The sequence below is a fragment of the Centropristis striata genome, chromosome 20, assembly GCF_030273125.1.
Source record: "Centropristis striata isolate RG_2023a ecotype Rhode Island chromosome 20, C.striata_1.0, whole genome shotgun sequence".
Classification (NCBI taxonomy): Eukaryota; Metazoa; Chordata; class Actinopteri; order Perciformes; family Serranidae; genus Centropristis; species Centropristis striata.
This window is the reverse complement of record NC_081536.1, coordinates 32708384-32717137: the sequence shown is the minus strand read 5'-3', so window position 1 is coordinate 32717137 and position 8754 is coordinate 32708384. Positions and strand designations below refer to the sequence as shown.

General features: G+C 36.9%; 1 long non-coding RNA gene across 1 annotated transcript; it reads right to left on the bottom strand.

The window, feature by feature from the left end:
- Positions 1-973: 973 nt before the first annotated feature.
- On the bottom strand, positions 974-2831 carry LOC131993851 (uncharacterized). The gene is made up of 3 exons (XR_009396354.1): positions 2749-2831; positions 2070-2140; positions 974-1266 (listed from the first exon to the last, which is right to left on the bottom strand). It is a non-coding gene; the product is annotated as an uncharacterized LOC131993851 (long non-coding RNA).
- Between the last annotated feature and the right edge of the window lie 5923 nt (positions 2832-8754).

Here is an 8754-nt window from a genome sequence, read left to right as displayed (position 1 = left end):
GGCAATCTCACACCGTTTGTAAGGGTAAGCTTACTTGAATAGGATGATTGGTCTTTTGCTGATAAACCATGAAAATAATTGCAAAAAATTTCAGGACGATCCATATTATGTTGACAGTTGTAAGTTATAAGTTATACTGTAGCCCTCCACCAGGGGGCGGGGCTTATAACCTGTACTGCAGCCACAGGGGGCGGGGCTTATAACCTGTACTGCAGCCACAGGGGGCGGGGCTTATAACTGATACTGCAGCCCCTTCACCAGGGGGCGGGGCTTATAACTGATACTGCAGCCCTCCACCAGGGGGCGGGGCTTATAACTTACAGTTTTTCACAACCGCTATGACCCGTTTGTCAGAACCTTAAAAACTTTTTCAAAACTGTTAACACACATCACACTTGATACACTCAATCCCCCAAACAGTTAATTTCATGGTCAAAATCACCCAGTGTAACTAAACACAGACACACACTTCCAAAATACAATAATACACTAACACAGTTCACCAAATCTACCAAAACACTGACACACGTTGTCTTCCAACAGAAACATTTAGTCAGTCACAGCACCGTGTCATAAAAAACACTGACAACTGATGGAACTAACTAAATAGCCGAAGTTGGAGTGGCCAAACATCTTTTATCATCTTTTTTTTTCATCTAACAGCAGGTCATAGCGGTTGTGAAAAACTGTAAACTGCAGCCCTTCTCCAGGGGACGGGGCTTATAGCTGATACTGCAGCCCTCCACCGGGGGCGGGCTTTATAACCTTTGATTAGTATTATTGTTGTTTTTCTTACTATATTTTCTTACTTTATATTTCAATCACAAAATTAAATCTGATAAAACAAAATCTGTAAAACTGAAGTTTTTGCTTAATATTTTTTAAATGAAACACAATAAAAAGAAAGTTTGATCAGCATGGACAGTCTTACTTGAATTGAATAAATGACACAGATGCAGGTCGCCTCCAGGTGGCAGTATAGTTATTTATTCATTTTACCAGATAATAAACCAGTTTAGTAATGTTTTCATGTCTTGTCTAACAAGTTTAACAGATTAGTTCAGGTCATCTTAATTATCATTTGTAGATTTCAGTACATTCCCAACCAGCAAGAACAGAACAGAATAAATAGTGACATTTTCATCTATTTATGACTCTGAACTTGTTTTTATATATAAGTCAAGAAAAAAGTAAATCAGTTGTAGATGTGGTGGTGTGGTCTGCAGGATCTGTATTAAAACAGTGATTGAACAATACTCCCAATGCCTGAAAGAAAAGAAAAGACAAATACAAGAGAATATTAGAATTATGTTAGACAGCAGATTTTCTGATTTAATACATTAAAATGATATGAGACAACACAGTGAAGTCGACTCTTTCCTTGGCAGAGAGATTCCATTAAAGTACAATCAGACTCTGATTAGATTCTGACAGTGAAAGGTTTTGCACCAGTCTTTAATATGTAATTTGTTTTATGAACGCTGCAGTCTGGAGACCTGCGTGTTTCTGAAGCTTCAGCAGGAAAATTGGCCCACTTGGCCCTTTCCTGGATCAGTTTGACACCCCTGCAAGTTTAAACCAAATCCTTTGCATTTGACTGGACCAATAAGAAGTGGACAGGTACACTTCAGCACCAGTTAGTTGGATTATTTTTTTTTAGAGTGCAGAATTAATCATCAAAATGTAAAACTGTACAGGAAAAGAAAAGACAGGTTCTGATGTAAAACAACAACAACAACAACAACAACAACACATAAACAGAGTTAAAACATGGAACATTTATTTCATAGAATCAAATAGCTAAATGAAACCAAACTGATCAGAAAATTAACAATCGAACAAACATTAGCGTGATAAGACCAGCCAACAGGGGGTGGGGCTTATAGCTGATACTGCAGCCAACAGGGGGCGGGGCTTATAGTTGATACTGCAGCCCTCCCACAGGGGGCGGAGCTTATAACTAATACGGCAGCCTTCCACCAGGGGGCGGGGTTTATAACTGATAATGCAGCCACCAGGGGTTTATATGTACTGCAGCCCTATATAAAAACCAAGAAAAAATAAATCACATGTAGATAGTGGTGTGGTCTGCAGGATGTGTATTAGAAGAATCCTTTAACAGCACCCATCAAGTCCGTCCCTGAGAAAAGTGAAAAGACAAATACAAGAGAATATTAGAATTATGTTAGACAGCATGTGAGACAACACAGTGAAGTCGACTCTTTCCTTGGCAGAGAGATTCCAATAAAGTACAATCAGACTCTGATTAGATTCTGACAGTGAAAGGTTTTGTGCCAGTCTACGGTCAACAACCATATTTAACCTCATGATTCATGTTCTGAGTGAAGGTACAGAAAACTGCTGTTAATTGATGTTTTCCACAGTTTTCATAGTTCATTTTAATATGTCATTTGTTTTATGAACGCTGCAGTCTGGAGACCTGCGTGTTTCTGAAGCTTCAGCAGGAAAATCGTACATTAGAACTTTTATGATGTTTTATGATGCAGCGACAGAAGTAAAAACCTAACGTGAAGCTATCTGATGACGTAAGAACTCTAAACTTCACAGTGGAGGGATTTACTGACAGAAGGAACATCTCTTCAGTTCATGTTCACCACAGGTTTTATATCAACACATTCAGAGTGCTCACTGACCTGGGGAGCTAACGTGCTAACATGCTAACCTCTTTCACCCTCTGAACCATGGGATTAAAAAAAAAAATGACCTGAAGTCAGTTAAAGGACTCACCTGCTGGTTTGTCGTCGTTATTTCCAGTAATGGCGCTTAGCATGCCTCCAAAACTGCCGTTATCGTCATCTTTACCTCCAGTTGCTGCTGACAAGATTTTTCCTACTCCTCCTCCTCCGTCACTCTCCCCCTCCTTTTCATTACCGCCCTGGGCTTTTTTGATCGCACCCTTGATAGCATTCCCTGCAGAACAAAGGGACATTTATTTTCTCACAAACAGCCACAGAAACAATGAACCCTTTGGAGTTTTGATCTATTTTGTCCATTTCATAATTTTGTACTAAATATGTTTGATCTCATCTTCAGCTTTTTTTTTTCTTGTTAAAAGTTTTGGCTTTGTTTATTTCGTTTATTTTTCTTGCTAAAGTTTTTTCCCCTGTTAAAATGTTTGTGGAAAGAGGCAAAAATCCCTCTGAGGATGATGTGTTTTACTCTCAGTGAAGAACTTTAAATGTTGGTTACAAATCTAACATCTAAGAGGTAAAATGAGAACATCTAGTTCTATATTTTACATTAAATCTATTTGACCTCATCTCCAGTTTAATTTTTTTTTTTAAACTTTAAAAAACTTTTTTTAAATTTTCTTTTTAATTGTTTAAGCTTTTGGTTTGGTTTATTTTATTAATTAATTAATTTTCCTTGTTTTTTGTTCTTTTCTAATCTATCTATCTATCTATCTATCTATCTATCTATCTATCTATCTATCTATCTATCTATCTATCTATATTACAGTTTGATCAGCAAACAGCAGCTCAGGTTTTGATTATTGGAATTTAATCAGACAAAAAAAATATCAGCCTCATTATTATTATTATTATTATTATTATTATTATTATTATGTATTTTTGGACACTTTCGACTTGAATGTTTAAAACTAACTTCTGCAAAGATCTGAATCCTTCCTCCACCTCTGCAGCCTGCTGTGGCTTAACAAAGTCACATAAAAACTTCTGAGTCATAAAAGATATTTTCTAAATGATGCTCACCTGCTGCGTCCACAATAATGTCTGCCATCCCGGACATGATGATGTGCTGAGCGTATGCTGAGTGTGTGCTGAGCAACATATGACGGCGGGTGTGTGTTCTTATAGCAGCAGGTGCTGCTGCAGGTGACGCCTCCCGGTCTCGCCCTGCTGAGGAATCGGGAGCGGCTGCAGGGCTGACCTGTCTCACAGGTCTGAGGCGTCACTGCAGCAGAAGACTGAGGATGCTTTATGAACGTGTCAAATCAGATTATTAGAACATCACGTGTGTGTGTGTGTGTGTGTGTGTGTGTGTGTGTGTGTGTGTGTGCGTGTGCAGGTTTTTCCTCAAAAACTGTGTGAAGTAATATGAACAAATGCAGTATAGTTTGTTTATAACCTTCATCATTTTCAGCCTTGTGCCTCTCAGGAAGATGTCTTCACAAAGTCTGTGAAAATGGTCAGGAATGTTCGTTAAGACACATATTCGCTCGTGAATTTGGTCATTATGTTGATAACCCACGAGTCTCCTCTTTAGTGACATGCCCACTTTATGCTGATAACCCAATAATCCATGCTGATAAGAGTCTCCTCTTTACAGCATGGATTTTTCTCTGCTCTTGTAAATGTCTTGGTGTAGAATTCAGCATCATATATTTTGAACAAATGGTATCAAACAAAAACATTGCTGCCACAAAATGGAAATGGACCTCATGAAATCATACCACAATGTTCTGAACCCTGATGCACCTTAATAGGTTTAATTAATAATTACTTGTTGAATTCATATTGCAGACTTCTGACTATAATATCTTGACACAGTGCTGAGTTACATCTCAGATAAATCTTCAAGTTCCAGCTTTTAGATGATGTACACCACTTCTTTGTGACATCTACTGTTGACCTGCTGTCTCCCCCTAAAAATCCACTTTCCCCTTCCTCTAATTCAATGGTCAAATGACGGCTAAAACCACAACTTTTCTAAAGCTAACTTCAGGTTAATGCTGAGGCTAACGCAGTGTTGCTGTGTGTCTCCTCCCTTTGAAAGAATTTTAAAAAGGCACCATGACTCACCACAACACCCACTTTTACTCATGTTCACATGTAGGCCTTTTGACAGTGGAGAGGATTACAAACTTGATATAAAAAATACTTTAGTTCACAAGAAATAAATTATATACACTTACAAAACAAACTTTAATAAAAGTAAATGCCTTTAGTTTTGATAACTTGGTGAAATATGTCAACAGAACAAACCTGAGGAGGCGTTGGCAGTTAAAAACTGGAATTTCAACATGTTTCTATTGAATAACTTTTATTCCAAAAAAGTTGGGACGCTGTGTAAAACAGAATGCATCACGTTCAAAATGAGTTCAGATTTATGTCAGGGTTATATATTTATTACTTCAAACATGAAAGATATGTTTGGCCTTAACAAGGGGAGCACCACTTATGTGTGTTAAGATGGTTATCAGAAGTTATTAATAATTGTCAGAACTACTTATTATTATATTAAATACTATGACTTAATTTACTTTACATTGCCTCACACGGGGTACCATGAATGGCGGGATCTGGTAGAAGACGGTTTGGTTCTTCGTTCTATTGTTATTATTGATTATTCTATTCATAACAATTATTATTGTTATTCATTGATTATTTTAGTATTTGCTTATAACCAAACCTACCAGATCCCAACATTTACAAAAAGTTTCCCACATTAAGAATAAGATCTCGTCTTCATTATAACGAAGCGTCGGACAGCTCGACCAGAGTCCAACATCTTTTACAGCTGTTTCTTCCGAAGATGGTAGTTATATTTATTTAAAGATTCTTAAAACATAATATAATTAAAACCTTCATTGGGTGTTGGCTAATTTATTGCTATGTCTTATATCATTTTTTGATATTTTATTATTATTATAACTCAGGTTAACGTTAGGTTGAGAGTCTTGTCATGGTGCTATTCAATTGTGTTTGTTTTGTTTGTTTTTATTTAGATTACCTTTTGCAAAGCAGCAGCTATTCTTGCTGGGGTCTATCATCATATTTCAGTGTGATGAATACAATGTAGTAATACACAGAATGATAACAGATATGACATACATTATATGAATACATGTGTGACTCTGAAGTAAAGTGACCGAATTTAGAATAATAATTCAAATCCCTGATTCCATTCGGCTATGGTAAGGTCCCGATTCGATAAAAGTTTCAATTTAAATTCCTTTTTTTCCTTGGTCCGAGGCCCTGACAACTGTTATTTACATTTTCAATTCAAATTATCTGTAAAATTAGAAAAATCAAAACATTACGTAACACAAATGACCAACTAAACTGAAGATTTAATTCAGTGAATACATTAATTAAGAATGATTATTTAAGACCAGGGGTCTCAAACTGAAATTACCTGGGGGCCGCTGGAGGCAGTATCAAACCAAAAAAAAAAAGACACAAAATGACCAAAAAAAGACACAAAATGACAGAAAAAAACTAAATTACATAAAAAAGACACAAAATGATCAAAAAAGACACAGAATTACCAAAAAAGACACAAAATTATTTTAAAAAAGACACAAAATGACAAAAAAAAAACACAAAATATTTAAAAAAAGACACAAGATATTTAGAAAAAGACACAAAATTATTTAAAAAGACACAAAATTATTTTAAAAAGACACAAAATTACCAAAAAAAGACAGAATTACCAAAAAAGACACAAAATGACAGAAAAAAAATAAATTACTAAAAAAGGCACAAAATTATTTAAAAAAAGACACAAAATGACCAAAAAAAGTAATTACAGGGACCTTCCACATACAACACGGTAAAGTGCCATTCATATAAAACTCACATTAAACTTTCATATCAAGGTGGGGGCCACAAAATATCATCACGAGGGCCACAATTGGCCCGCGGGCCACGAGTTTGAGAAAACAGACATTAACATCAGAGTTTGAACTTTCCAATGGCGCTTGAACGGACCATCATTTACTAAAGTCTCCGTTATAAAAATGACCAAAACTTGTGTTAAAATGTTGATATTTGTGTCAGAATCTCTTTATTCTCCATTTGTCATTTAAAATAAAGCGTTTGCACTAACCAGATCCTGTTAAAATAATTAGTTCTGCTCCTCAGAGACACTGAAGACATGATTGATTCTGCTGAGACCAACGGTCACGTGACAAATATTCACTGAGAATCTGTTTACACAGAGCAGAGAGGAGAGGACAAGAGAGGCTGTTTACACAGAGCAGAGAGGAGAGGACAGGAGAGGCTGTTTACACAGAGCAGAGAGGAGAGGACAGGAGAGGCTGTTTACACAGAGCAGAGAGGAGAGGACAGGAGAGGCTGTTTACACAGAGCTGAGAGGAGAGGACAGGAGAGGCTGTTTACACAGAGCTGAGAGGAGAGGACAGGAGAGGAGCGGCTGTTTACACAGAGCAGAGAGGAGAGGACAGGAGAGGCTGTTTACACAGAGCTGAGAGGAGAGGACAGGAGAGGAGCGGCTGTTTACACAGAGCAGAGAGGAGAGGACAAGAGAGGCTGTTTACACAGAGCTGAGAGGAGAGGACAGGAGAGGCTGTTTACACAGAGCAGAGAGGAGAGGACAGGAGAGGCTGTTTACACAGAGCTGAGAGGAGAGGACAGGAGAGGCTGTTTACACAGAGCAGAGAGGAGAGGACAGGAGAGGCTGTTTACACAGAGTAGAGAGGAGAGGACAGGAGAGGCTGTTTACACAGAGCAGAGAGGAGAGGACAGGAGAGGCTGTTTACACAGAGCAGAGAGGAGAGGACAGGAGAGGCTGTTTACACAGAGTAGAGAGGAGAGGATGGAGACATGACAACACTTACTTATACTTACCACTTACAATATGTGGAGGAAACAGTTTTTCCCAACATTCATGACCTTTATGTGCACAACTAAGTTCCATTTTATTCCAATTTCTTTTTTAATGATCAGAAACTCTGTGTTATTCTGCACAAAGACATGTTTGAGTTGTCCCACTTCTAGCCAAGATTGTGCTGATTCCATAGAGCTGCAGGACTCATACACTGAAAAAAATTAGAGTGACAATTACTTAAAAAGAAGCTAGACACACAGAAAGTGTTTGTAATCTTTACTCAGGCTGTTTCTGAGTAATATTTATTTAATAGAACCACTTGTTTTTTTATGAAAGTACACAAGTAAATTGCAGATTCACTGATGTCCCTCAATGACATTTTACTTGGAAATATCAACTAATGAAGCCAATGAACTGGTTTAGTGAATATTACTTGGAACAAATGATTCATTTTACAGACAAAACTGAGGACACATAATAACAAACAATCACTAAGTAATGCACCACATGATAAACTGATATTTTAAAGTAAAAGTACTGAATTCGTATTTCTTTTTAGAATTTATATAGATGATTGAAATAATAATTACAGGGCCAAAAAATCAATTTTTTTCAGTGTAGATTATAAGGATTTTATATGTTCTTTTTTTTATAATTCTCTTTTTATTTAGAAAGTCAAATTTCCATCACAGACATCAATTACAGCCGTAGTCACCTTAAGGACATAGGAAAGGATGGATGTAGAAAGTTTAAGTGATTTGTCCAAACTGCCCTTCTGGGGTTTCTTTTACAGACCATTCATTGTCAGTTGGAAACAGAAAAGGAAAGAAAAAACAAACAAAAAAACAAACAAAAAAAACAGAACCGGGGAGCGCACCATTTGAGCCGATCAAAACAACACATAAAAATAAAAATAAATTTTTAAAAAAGCACAAAGCACAAATATATTCAAATGAAATCAGATCTGATTAGTTTTACACACTCAGTCCATTTGGTCCAGATCTTATAATTGTTTTCTTTTTCAACGATATCTTCTCCATAACATAAATCTCAAAGACGACTTCAATCCACTCATCAATGGTGGTAAGTTGAACTTTTAACCATTTCCTCGTGACAGCTTTTTTACTGGCTGCCACTAGTTTAGCCAGCAGGTTTTTGTCTTTGATGTTCCATGTTTCACACAATATATTGCCCAAGTAC